The sequence below is a fragment of the Triticum aestivum genome, chromosome 4A (assembly GCF_018294505.1).
Source record: "Triticum aestivum cultivar Chinese Spring chromosome 4A, IWGSC CS RefSeq v2.1, whole genome shotgun sequence".
Taxonomy (NCBI): Eukaryota; Viridiplantae; Streptophyta; class Magnoliopsida; order Poales; family Poaceae; genus Triticum; species Triticum aestivum.
This window is the reverse complement of record NC_057803.1, coordinates 139,622,113-139,635,262: the sequence shown is the minus strand read 5'-3', so window position 1 is coordinate 139,635,262 and position 13,150 is coordinate 139,622,113.

Genomic DNA, 13,150 nt, shown 5'->3' with positions numbered 1-13,150 from the left:
TATTGGACCGACCTCTTCGAGAAGAGCAACCAAGACCGAGAAGATCCGTTAGAATTTCATAACCAGAACTTTCCCCCTTACTCCACCTTTTAAATCTCGGGACGAGATTTCTTGTAGTGGAGGAGATTTGTAACACCCCGGGAATCATGCAACAGTAATCTCCCTCTAATGGTGGCCATGTCATCATGATTACTATGCAAATGGCCACTTGTCCAAAATCAAAGTAAAATTCAAATTTAAATTGCAAGTCAAATATTTATTTATTCAAACTATAAAACTAAAATGTTCAAATTTTAGTATAAATTCCCCTGATCATTTAACATGTTGAACCAACATCATTTGACTCACCAATTAATCCCTAGAAAATTAATAAATGCTCCAACAACAAATAAAATGCCCTTTTCAAAATAAACAATTATATAAACTTTTCCAAATAAAAATGAAACCTCGTGTGTAGCATCCAAAATATTCCATTTGAATTATATGTAAGATATCATGTAGAACTAAATTGGTTTGGACACTGAGATAAATAGAAAACAGTAGCTATCTTTTTACAGAAAAGTAAGAAACTGAAATTGCACTGTGCACATTTGGCCCACTGTGAACAGGAGCTAGCCAGCCCAACCCACTTGGCCTATCCCTAACTTCCAGCTACAGAGGCACAGCCTGTGCGTGGCAACCATCCGGCAGCGCCATGGCCGGATGGCTGACGCCTGGCTCTACAGGGGCGCCTAGGAGGGGATAAGGGTGTCTCCCTCGACCCCGAGGGAACCCCCAGCCACTTCTCCCCCTCCTTTCGCCCCCTCTCTTGAACTCGAGCTCGGCCGAACCGCAGCCACCATGAACGACCTCACCCGCACGCTCTTCGTCGTCCCCGCGCCCTAGGAGGTTGTCCACGAGCTCCGTCGTCGAACGCTACGCCCCCTACGCCAAAGGACACGAGCTGGCCTCCACCACAGCGCCAGGACGCCGTATTCTTCAACCTTCGTCCGCCTCGGATCACCGGAGCTTCACCGCTCCTTTCGTCGCCTCCCCTGCGCTACAAAGCCGTCAAGGGCTTCTTAGCCGCGCGGTGAGCCGCTGTCTGTCCTCCTCTTCCCTCTCCTTGTTTCACTGCCGTAGGCCGTCGTTCGCGCTACCCGGTCTTCGTCCAGTGGCTGCGGTCACCGCAACCCGTGACCGTGTCCAGCCCCGCGTCACCGCTCGCCTACCTGTGCTCCTCGCGGTCCCGTGCCCCGGTTCGTGCTTGCCCGCGTCATGTGCGCCACGCCACGCTCGGAGCCCGTGTGCTCGCTGCTGCGCCCGTGCCCACACACCTGCCGCATCAGCTCGTCACCGTCGCCGATGTAGTCCACTACTGCACGGACCAGGACCACCACTGGACTCGCCGCACTCCAGGCTTTCGTAGTCCCCCATCGGTGAGTCCTCTCGTCGCTGGAAACGATCTGTCGGAGCACCTTCGTCGCGTCGGGAGGTCGCCGGAGTGCATCGCGCCTGCGTGCCCTGCCGCCCCCAGCCGCGCCAGCCATGCCCTGCCACACCCCGCGCGCCCGAGTTCCCCCGCGCACGCCTGCAGGCTCCAGTCACGCCCTGCTGCTTCCTGCTCCTACCCGCTCCTACTTCCTGCCGCGGCTCTCTGCAGCTGCTGCCGCTATCTGCTACTGCCGCTGCTGTGCTACTCTGCTTCGCTGCCCCACGCCGCGCTCCCCTTTCCTAACCCCGCCACCCTACTCCGGTCGTCGACCGCGCGGGCCCTGGCCACCGGCGCCGACGCCCGGCTTTTCCTCGTCGCCCTGCCGGGCTATGCCCGCACCCCTGGGGCTCCGCCCCGTTTCGCCAGGCCCCGCTAAGGCCTATGGGCCACTGCCCAGTAGGCCCCACCAATCCTTTTTTAAAAATAGATTAAAAAATATGTGTAAAAAATAATATAATATAATATAATTAATTGTTTACTTAATCTTTTTAATTAACTTTTTAAGTTTAATTAACCTGCTAACCAAACTAGGTTAAAGTGCTATTAGCTATTATGTGTATGATAGAGGGCCCCACCCCCTGTTGACCAGTTAAACGTTGACTGGTCAACTGCGACCCCCTGGACCCTTTGGTCAGCCCCTGGGTGCACTCTGGGTGCATTGCACCGGGTGCACTTAGCATTTTTGCTTCTTTTTTTAAAATTTTGAATTAATATAAATTCCAGAAAATAGTTAAAACTTTGGAAATTCATATAAAATAAATCGTAAGTCGGATGAGAAAGTTTTATATATGAAAATTTCTCAAAAAAAAATCCAACGAATTCGAATACACGGACCGTTCATCTGTCACATGCCCCTAGCATACTGAACATGGAACTTTCCCTCTCTTTTCCTTTGTCCAGAAAACGCCAAGCACCGAAAAACCTCTTCGGATGTTTTCCCTCTCCGTCTGCAACGCGTAGTACTGCGTTAGAACACCCTAGTTCTGCTTTTCGTCATGTCATGCTTAGTGGTACCTCTGTTTGCTCTATATTTACTGTTTCTTCCCCCTCTTCTCTTCGGTAGACCTCGAGACCGATGATGCCTCCGTGATCGACTACGTCACCGACGATCGTTCCTTTGCAGCAGAGCTTCCAGGCAAGCCCCCCTTTGATCATTCCGATATCGCCCATTCCATTCTCTCATGCTTGCATTAGATTTTGCTACTGTTATTGTTTGCTCCTATTCTGATGCATAGCCTGTTTATTGTAACCTGTTGTTGTTACCTACCTACTTATCCTAAACTTTTTAGTATAAGTTGGGTGGAGACCCATCAGAGACCCCCCACTTTGTCCCGACTGCCCCGCTGGATTATCAGAAGACCCGATCAACGGGGTCGAAGACCAGGCCCCGGCACCGCACATCACTTTCCCCTTAGTTGCTCGACACTACTAGGTTAATATCGCGTGCCGAGGGTGAGACCTCTACATCCCTTCTGATGTTAACCCTGTGGTGTAGCTATTTGGCCATGGTCATCGAGGGTGATTCTGCCTTAACCACTTCTGATACGACTCTGTCGTGCAGCCCCTCAAGTGTGAACCTCGGGGGTGGTTCCTCTTACGTTCACCTTGATCATTACATCGAGTGGAATTCACCGGGGGTGATTCCTCGGGTTTTCCCCTTGGTGTTAGACACACAGTTACTATGGTTACTATGACTGTACACTGAACCATGCTACTAAAAACGGGTCGACCCCAAGGGGTACCCGAGCGAGCTTAATAGCGAGTGATGTGGAGTCGGGTTGACCTGGAAGGTGCCTGCGAGATACTTACGAGGCGTGGCCGAGCATTCTTAGCCCTTGCCACAAGTACTCGAGACGGGGCGACAGGGTCACATCTTTCGTGAGTCTCTGCTCATGACCGCACTACCAACACACTAACGGTTTGGATATTTGATCCGAGGGGCCTCTGGCCTGATAGCACTAACGATCAGGTGGGCATAGTATTGGCGTTCTGCGTTATATGCATCAGCCGAAGCTTAATAGACGTCAGCGACTGAGCGGCGCGCGCCGGGTTGGACTGGTAAGCTCCTGCCTTTTTAAGGAGGTATCTAGGTCTGCTCACCGGCCGCCCATGCAACGTGCAGGAGTTCCCGGGGCGATGGCCCAAGACCCCTGGGGGCATAGGCTTAGTCCCACGTGCTGACCTCTCTATTAAGCCTAGGTCGGGTTGCGGCGTATTGTTTGGTCAAGACTGGGCATGAACCAGGAAAGTGTGTCTGGCCGGAGTTAATCAAGCGTGGAGGGTAAGTTGGTGCACCCCTGCAGGGAGGAAAACATCTATCGATAGCCTGTCCTACGGTAACAGACACTTGGAGTTGTATCCCGATCGATACAACTAGAACTGGATACTTGAGATGAGACATGGATATGAGAAATGGATAGTATGGCTCTGGGATTGCTTTCTCGTAGGGAGTCGAGAAAGGATCTCTGGCCGAGGTTGATTACACTACTACTACTTTACTTTATACTACTCTACTCCCTCCTGTTGCTGCAAGATGGTGGTTTCCAGAAGATGCTAGTCTTTGATAGGACTAGCTTCTCCCCCTCTTATTCTGGCATTTCTGTAACCCAGTCCACATATACAACCTTCCTTTGATAATGTTGCATATGTAGTGTAGATCCTTGCTTGCGAGTACTTTGGATGAGTACTCACGGTTGCTTTGCTCCCCCCTTTCCCCCCTTTCTTCTTCTTTCCAGTTGATGCAACCAGATGTCGGAGCCCAGGAGCCAGACGACACCACTGATGACTACTACTACCCCGAGGGTGCCTACTACTATGTGATGGCCGCTGACGACCTGAAGTAGTTAGGAGGCTCCCAGGCAGGAGGCCTTGCCTTTTTGATCAATGTTGCTTTAATGCTAGTCTTGTTGAGGCAAAACTTGTCTAACTTATGTCTGTACTCGAATATTGTTGCTTCTGCTGGCTCTTGTGTTTTTGAGCTTATGTATTCGAGCCCTCGAGGCCCCTGGCTTGTAATATAGAGCTTGTATTATTTTAATTTGTGTCTAGAGTTGTGTTGTGATATCTTCTCGTGAGTCCTTGATCTTGATCGTACACATTTGCATGTATGATTAGTGTACGATTGAATCGAGGGCGTTACACACAACACAAAACGTAATTAAATATTGCCTTAGATGGAAATGTGCTCCACATGAAAGTTGTTTGTATCATTGAAACAAAGAACTTTAAATTTTTTGGTCATATTCATCCAAGATCGTATGCAACTTCTAAAACCAAAACAATCCGACCTAATGCTTAACATGAGATTATCTTTTAATAGTCTTGTATTACTAGCAAGACTAGCAAGGTGACGCCCTTGTTAGAATCGTTGTGGACACACGTGAAGTTTTATTTGTGTTGCATCACATTCAACTGTTGCAGGATACCGGTACCTTCACAAATTGATACCTAGTTTTTCAGTGAGGGAATTTTGTTGCATACTACAAAATCCTACGCTAGGGAGCCTAGGTGAGTTTATACTCAGTAGCAAGAGGCATGCCGTTCCTGGCAAACAAATAAGCACGTAGAGGCAACATATGGTGAGCAAAGACAATATATCGGGAAAAAGACAGAGGGGAACCAAACCTGAACCTCAGCTAACAGGATGAACAAACATCATGCATCCTGATACGTCTCCAACGTATCTATAAATTTTGTTTGTTCCATGCTATTATATTATCAACCTTGGATGTTTTATATGCATTTATATGCTATTTTATATGATTTTTGGGACTAACCTATTAACCTAGAGCCCAGTGCCAGTTTCTGTTTTTTTCCTTGTTTTAGAGTATCGCAGAAAAGGAAAATCAAATGGAGTCCAATTGACCTAAAACTTCACGGAACTTATTTTTGGAAGGAAAGCAACCTGAGAGACTTGGAGTCCATGTAAGGGAAGCAACGAGGAAGCCACAAGGTAGGGGGCGCGCCCACTCCCCTGGGCGCACCCTCCACCCTCGTGGGCCCCTCGTGGCTCCCCTGACGTACTTCTTCCGCCTATATATCTCCATATACCATAAAACGATCGGGGAGCACAATAGATCGGGAGTTCCGCCGCCAGAAGCCTCTATAGCCACCGAAAACCAATCTAGACCCGTTCTGGCACCCTGCCGGAGGGGGAATCCCTCTCCGGTGGCCATCTTCATCATCCCGGTGCTCTCCATGACGAGGAGGGAGTAGTTCTCCCTCGGGGCTGAGGGTATGTACCAGTAGCTATGTGTTTGATCTCTCTCTCTCTCTCTCGTGTTCTTGAGGTGATACGATCTTGATGTATTGCGAGCTTTGTTATTATAGTTGGATCTTATGATGTTTTCTCCCCCCTCTACTCTCTTGTAATGGATTGAGTTTCCCCTTTGAAGTTATCTTATCGGATTGAGTCTTTAAAGATTTGAGAACACTTGATGTATGTCTTATCGTGCGTATCTGTGGTGACAATGGGATATCACGCGATTCACTTGATGTATGTTTTGGTGATCAACTTGCGGGTTCCGCCCATGAACCTATGCATAGGGGTTGGCACACGTTTTCGTCATGATTCTCCGGTATAAACTTTGGGGAACTCTTTGAGGTTCGATGTGTTGGTTGAATAGATGGATTTGAGATTGTGTGATGCATATCATATAATCATACCCACAGATATTTGAGGTGACATTGGAGTATCTAGGTGACATTGGGGTTTTGGTTGATTTGTATCTTAAGGTGTTATTCTAGTACGAACTATAGGGCTGTTTGTGACACTTATAGGAATAGCCCAACGGATTGATTGGAAAGAATAACTTTGAGGTGGTTTCGTACCCTACCATAATCTCTTCGTTCGTTCTCCGCTATTAGTGACTTTGGAGTGACTCTTTGTTGCATGTTGAGGGATAGTTATGTGATCCAATTATGTTATTATTGTTGAGAGGACTTGCACTAGTGAAAGTATGAACCGTAGGCCTTGTTTCAACACATTGCAATACCGTTTACGATCACTTTTATCATTAGTTACCTTGCTGTTTTTATATTTTCAGATTACAAAAACCTTTATCTACCATCCATATACCACTTGTATTACCATCTCTTCGCTGAACTAGTGCACCTATACAATTTACCATTGTATTGGGTGTGTTGGGGACATAAGAGACTCTTTGTTATTTGGTTGTAGGGTTGCTTGAGAGAGACCATATTCATCCCACGCCTCCTATGGATTGATAAACCTTAGGTCATCCACTTGAGGGAAATTTGCTACTGTCCTACAAACCTCTGCACTTGGAGGCCCAACAACGTCTACAAGAAGAAGGTTGTGTAGTAGACATCGAGCTCTTTTCTAGCGCCGTTGCCGGGGAGGTTAGCGCTTGAAGGTATATATTTAGATCTTGCAATCTAATCGTTTTGTTTCATGTTTTAGCACTAGTTTAGTTTATAAAAGAAAACTACAAAAAAATGGAATTGAGTTTACCTCATACGCTTCATCTTTTTAATATCTTTCATGAGTATGATGGAAAGGAAAATTGTGCTAAAGTGTTAGAAGAAGAATGCATTAAAATGTTTGGCACTAAATATTTGAATGATGAGCATGATTGCAATGTTGTTAGTATGAATTCCTTGAATATTCATGATGCTATATGCAAAGCCACAAGCTTGGGGAAGCTATGTTTGATGAAGATGATATTTTTTGTCCCCCAAGCTTTGATGAGCAAATTTATTATGATGAGAGCATGCCCCCTATTTATGATTATTATTGTGATGACTTGTATGCTATAAATATTAATGATATTCATGAAACTTGTTATCATGATTTTAGTTTTCAATTGGATTATGCCTCACATGATAATTATTTTGTTGAGTTTGCTCCCACTACTATTCATGAGAAGAAATTTGCTTATGTGGAGAGTAATAAAAATTCTATGCTTATGCATCATGAAAATAATGCTTTATGTGATAGCTATATTGTTGAATTCATTCATGATGCTACTGAAATTTATTATGAGGGAGGAATATATGCTTGTAGGAATTGCAATAATATCAAGTTTCCTCTCTATGTGCTTAAAATTTTGAAGTTATACTTGTTTTTCTTTCCTATGCAAGTTGATTCTTGTTCCCACAAGTTGTTTGCTCAAAAAATCCCTATGCATAGGAAGTGTGTTAGACTTAAATGTTCTATTCATATTCTTCATGATGCTCTCTCTTATGTTTCAATTCTTATCTTTTATGTGAGCATCATTGAAATCATCGTGCCTAGCTAGAGGCGTTAAACGATAGCGCTTGTTGGGAGGCAACCCAACTTTATTTTTATTCCTTGATTTTTGTTCCTGTTTAGTAATAAGTAATTCATCTAGCCTCTGTTTAGATGTGGTTTTATGCTTTTAATTAGTGTTTGTGCCAAGTAGAACCTTTGGGAAGACTTGGGGAAAGTCTTGTTGATCTTGCTGTAAAAAACAGAAACTTTAGCGCTCACGAGATTAGCTGCCATTTTTTATTGGAGGGTGCTATTTAGTTAATTATTTTTGAAGATGATTAATAGACAAATTCCTCACGTCCATCAATTTATTTGAGAATTTTATGAGTTCCAGAAGTATATGTTTGATCCATATTACTACATACTGTTCTGTTTTTGACAGATTCTGTTTTCGATGTGTTGTTTGCTTATTTTGATGAATCTATGAGTAGTATCGGAGGGTATGAACCATAGAGAAGTTGGAATACAGTAGATATTACACCAATATGAATTTATAATGAGTCCACAACAATACCTAAGTGGTGATTTATTTTCTTATACTAACGGAGCTTACGAGTTTTCTGTTAAGTTTTGTGTTGTGAAGTTTTCAAGTTTTGGGTAAAGATTCGATGGACTATGGAATAAGGAGTGGCAAGAGCCTAAACTTGGGGATTCCCAAGGTATACCAAGGTAATATTCAAGGACAACCAATAGCCTAAGCTTGGGGATGCCCCGGAAGGCATCCCCTCTTTCGTCTTCGTTCATCGGTAACTTTACTTGGAGCTATATTTTTATTTACCACATGATATGTGTTTTGCTTGGAGCGTCATTTTATTTTATTTAGTTTTGCTTGCTGTTTGAATAAAATACCAAGATCTGAATTTTTTAAATGTTAGAGAGTCTTCATATAGTTGCATAATTATTCGACTACTTATTGATCTTCACTTATATCTTTCGGAGTAGTTTGTTGTTGCTCTAGTGCTTCACTTATATCTTTTTAGGGCACGGTGGTGGTTTTATTTTATAGAAATTAATGAACTCTCATGCTTCACTTATATCATTTTGAGAGTCTTTATAACAGCATGGCAGTTTGCTTTGGTTATGAAACTAGTCCTAATATGATGTGCATCCAAGAGGGATATAATAAAAACTTTCATATAAAGTGCATTGAATACTATGAGAAGTTTGATACTTGATAATTGTTTTGAGATATGAAGATGGTGATATTAGAGTCATGCTAGTTGAGTAATTGTGAATTTGAGAAATACTTGTGTTGAAGTTTGTGATTCCCGTAGCATGCACGTATGGTGAACCGTTATGTGATGAAGTTGGAGCATGATTTATTTATTGATTGTCTTCCTTATGAGTGGCGGTCGGGGACGAGCGATGGTATTTTCCTACCAATCTATCCCTCTAGGAGCATGCGCGTAGTACTTTGTTTTGATAACTAATAGATTTTTGCAATAAGTATGTGAGTTCTTTATGACTAATGTTGAGTCCATGGATTATACGCACTCTCACCCTTCCACCATTGCTAGCCTCTCCAGTACCGCGCAACTTTCGCCGGTACCATAAACCCACCATATATCTTCCTCAAAAAAGCCACCATACCTACCTATTATGGCATTTCCATAGCCATTCCGAGATATATTGCCATGCAACTTTCCACCGTTCCGTTTATTATGACACACTTCATCATTGTCATATTGCTTTGCATGATCATGTAGTTGACATCGTATTTGTGGCAAAGCCACCATTCATAATTCTTTCATACATGTCACTCATGAATCATTGCACATCCCGGTACACCGCCGGAGGCATTCATATAGAGTCATATCTTTTTTTATGTATCAAGTTGTAATTCTTGAGTTGTAAGTAAATAAAAGTGTGATGATCATCATTATTAGAGCATTGTCCCAGTGAGGAAAGGATGATGAAGACTATGATCCCCCCACAAGTCGGGATGAGACTCTGGACGAAAATAAATAAATAGAAGAGGCCAAAGAAGGCCAAATAAAAAAAGGAGAAAAGAGGCCATAAAAAAAGAGAAGGCCCAAATAAAAAAATAAAAATAAAATAAAAAATGAGAGAAAAAGAGAGAAGGGTCAATGCTACTATCCTTTTACCACACTTGTGCTTCAAAGTAGCACCATGATCTTCATGATAGAGAGTCCTATGTTGTCACTTTCACATACTAGTGGGAATCTTTCATTATAGAACTTGGCTTGTATATTCCATTGATGGGCTTCCTCAAAATGCCCTAGGTCTTCTTGAGCAAGCGAGTTGTATGCACACCCACTAGTTTCTTTTGTTGAGCTTTCATACACTTATAGCTCTAGTGCTGTAGCGCCCCGAGACCGATGTGCCAGGTGTCCTCCAGTTATTCGCTGTTGTTGCCTTGTCATTAGCTTGCATGTCATGCATCTCATATCATGTCATCATGTGCATTCCATTTGCATACGTGTTCGTCTCATGCATCCGAGCATTTTCCCCGTTGTCCGTTTTGCATTCCGGCGCTCCTATGTCCTCCTGTGTCCCTTTCTACCTCTTTTCGTGTGCGGGTGTTAAACGGTTTCGGATTGGACCGAGACTTGTCATGCGGCCTTGGTTTACTACCGGTAGACCGCCTGTCAAGTTTCATGCCATTTGGACTTCGTTTGATACTCCAACGGTTAACCGAGGGACCGAAAGGCCACGTGTGTGTTGCAGCCCAACATCTCTCCAAAGTGGCCCAAAACCCACCTAAACACCCTCCATCCTCTCGGTCGTTCAATCATGATCGCGTGGCCGAAAACCGCACCTCATTTGGACTCTCCTAGCTCCCTCTACCTATAAATAGGTGGCTCCCTCCGAAATTCACGGTGCAAACCCTAACCTTCCTCCTCACCGGTCGGACATGTCCGCCGCCTCCCGCGGCCACTCAGAGGCTGCCAAGTGTCCCACCGGAGTCCTCCCGCCGCCGCGGCCCGCGGAGCCCATCGCAGGCCCGCGCGAGCCTGGATCCGCCCGCCGCCGCCCGAGAGCGCCACCGCCCGCGCCCGGCTCACCGGAGTTCTCCGCCCGCCGTGCGCCGCCGCCGCCCTCGCCGTCCGACCGCCGCCACCACACCACGCCTCGCCGCCGACCTCGCTGCGCCGCCTCCTCGCGCCTGCGCCGCCGCCTTCACCCTGCTCCGCCAACCGCCGCCCTGCTCCGCCAACCGCCACCCTGCGCTTCTACCTCGCCGCCTCGCGCCACCGAGTTCGTCGCCGGCGACCCGCGCCTGCTCCGGCACCCCGGCGTGGCGCCGCCCCACGCCCCTACCTCGTCTCCTGTCGCCTTCCGGCCGAGCTCCAGCCCGGATCCGGCGAGATCCGGTGGAGGAAGCCCTGGATCCGGCTGCCCCGACCTCCTCCGGCAGCATCTCCGGCGATCTCCGGCGAACATCGCTTTCCGCGCCGACCAGATCCAGATCCAGATTCGGATCGGGTTGACTTTTGCCCTATTCTCTGTTAATTTTTGCATTCTTCACAGCATCATAACTTCCTCATCGTTGCTCCAATTCGTGCGTGTGGCATATCAAAATGTTCGTCTTGACGAGTACATCATTTCATCTCATTGCATCATTTTCATTTGAGCTCATCTTGATGCCCGAAATGTCGTTGGAAGAGGGCTATGTGATGATAGTTTCAGATCTATTTCAGCAAATGCACTTTTGTCATTTTTGCCATGATTAATGTGTGCATGCTATGATCCTGAGCTCTCCATGTGTTTTGTAATATGCCATGCCATCTTTACAGGTGTGTATGCCATGTATTTTTGTGATCTCTGTGGTGACTAGCACAAGCATGCAAAGTAGCTTACTCAGTGATGCTGATTTCAGGGACTTAGAATTTCTCTAAGTCCTTGTCCTGTTATTGTTTTTATGCCATATGTTCATGTTGTTTCCTAGCGATCCGTGCCTCTTTTGAGCATGATCAGTAAGGATGTTTTGTAGATGATGTTGTGCTCTATCCATCCATTTCTTTGTTTGCAATTATGGAGCACCCTAGCTTGAGTCAATCGAGCTCTACTTTTACTATAAAATGTTCCTGGCAGATTGTTAACATGTTTTGCAATTTTGCCAAGCTTGTTGTTGTTGATCCGTGCATGCTATGTTGTTGTTCTTGCCATGTCTAGATTCTATGCCATGTCTATTTGATGGGTGTATGCTTAGTTTATCATGCCATGTTTTGTAGTGAGTGCATCGAACTCGCAAACATGCCTACTCGTTATCTGTTTTGCCATGCTCCAGTTTTTCACTAAGTCTGAATCTGTTTATGTTTTTGCCATGTTCACCATGCTTGCAATTGTAGTTTCTGATCCCTTTTGGCTTATGGTCACTAAGGGACTTTTGTTATATGCTTTGAGTATCTTCATGCCATGCCTTGATTTGCCATGATATGTTCCTATAGCATGTAGTTTTCATGCTCTAAAGATTGCTTCCTGATGATAAATTCCTGACTTGTGTTATTTTCTCTAAGTCTGTAACCTGTTATCATTTGCACTTTTTCCCTACTTGTTTGAGCTTGCTAATGAGTGAATTAGCCGTAGCTCAGTGTTAATATTTTGTCAAGCATCATGAGTGGATCCCTTCCATGTATTTTGTTGCCATGTTTGAGTGCTGTAGCATGTTGTTCTTGATGCATTTAGGTGGTCTCGTGCTGATTATCGAAGACCGGTGCCATATTTGTTTTGCTTGCCATTTCCAATCCATGCATCCGATTCCGGTGATCTTTATATCGATTTCGACCGAAATCAACTCCTCTTTCCAGTGGCACTCTTGGTTTTCCAAGTTGAGGCCAGGTTCAATCATTCCTTTCCAAATCATGCATATGCACCGCATACCGCATCCCGCATATCATGCCATGTTCATGTGTTGGTTGTTTACTATGTTGTGTGCTTTCTTTCCGGTGTTGCTTCTTTGGGTCGGTTCCGATATCGTCTCGTTTGTGAGGATTTGTTCGACTTTGTCCGTTTGTCTTCTTCATGGACTCGTTCTTCTTCCTTGCGGGATTTCAGGCAAGATGACCATACCCTCGAAATCACTTCTATCTTTGCTTGCTAGTTGCTCGTTCTTTTGCTATGCCTATGCCGTGATACCTACCACTTGCTTATCATGCCTCCTATATTGTTGAGCCAAGCCTCTAACCCACCTTGTCCTAGCAAACTGTTGTTTGGCTATGTTACCGCTTTGCTTAGCCCCTCTTATAGCGTTGATAGTTGCAGGTGAAGATTGGAGTTTGTTCCTTGTTGGAACATGGATATTTTGTTGGCATATCACAATATCTCTTATTTAATTAATTCATCTATATACTTGGTAAAGGGTGGAAGGCCCGTCCTTATGCCTGGTGTTTTGTTCCACTCTTGCCGCCCTATTTTCCGTCATATCGGTATTATGTTCCCGGATTTTGCGTTCCTTACAT